The 833-nt window shown below is 34.7% G+C and overlaps 1 protein-coding gene across 1 annotated transcript in view; it reads right to left on the bottom strand.

Moving 5' to 3' along the window:
• LOC106875605 (telomerase protein component 1) overlaps window positions 1-833 on the bottom strand; it is a 214,501-nt gene that overhangs the window by 134,455 nt on the left and 79,213 nt on the right. The window lies entirely within an intron of this gene.

Here is an 833-nt window from a genome sequence, read left to right as displayed (position 1 = left end):
TGTGAGTGTTTATTGAGTGAAAACACCTAAAGCCCCACGAGGCTCCAGCAGGGGATGTTGGCGAACCCTGCTGTACTCTTTCACCACAACTTTCTCTCACTCTTACTTCCCGTTTCTGTTGTACCTGTAATTCAAAGGGTCAGCCTTATCACACTGTGTCATGCTGAATATCCCCGAGAACTACGTTAAGGGTATACGTGTCTGTGGAGTGCTCAGCCACTTGCACATTAATTTCACGAGCAGGCTGTTCCGTTGATCGGATCAACTGGAACCCTCAACGTCGTAAGCGACGGAGTGCCAACAACAAATTTACAGGATGTTAAGGCAGCGAGCCTAAATATTCTACCAGCTTTGTGTTTAAACTGGCCAGATCTGGCCTCTTACACCTATCTTACAATGTCATTCTAAAAATAAACAATCACATCATTGATGTCTCAAAGCTATGAAGATAATGCATGATTAATTCAAAACAATGTGAATAAATAAGCATTACATTTGACAAAGTAATTTGAATGCTAAAGGGTTTGAAATATACAAATTGGCCTCAATGAATGTCCAGAGCAACTTATTTGGAATAAGTAGGAAAAAAAAGGATTCACAGAAGTTTCATATATTTCATTCTAAATTCTACAGCTGTTAGAATATAAACATCATCAATCATACAATTACTTAAAGCAATTAATTATTAATTTAAATGTGATGAATAACGGATAATTCATTTCATCAGGAAATAAAATTGAAATATATATATGTATGTAATATGTATATATACTTACATATGTATGTACATATATATATATAGATACACACATACATATATATATATACATATA

This window comes from Octopus bimaculoides, chromosome 3 (genome assembly GCF_001194135.2).
Source record: "Octopus bimaculoides isolate UCB-OBI-ISO-001 chromosome 3, ASM119413v2, whole genome shotgun sequence".
Classification (NCBI taxonomy): Eukaryota; Metazoa; Mollusca; class Cephalopoda; order Octopoda; family Octopodidae; genus Octopus; species Octopus bimaculoides.
The sequence above is the reverse complement of the archived record's forward strand: the minus strand, read 5'-3'. Positions and strand labels throughout refer to the sequence as shown.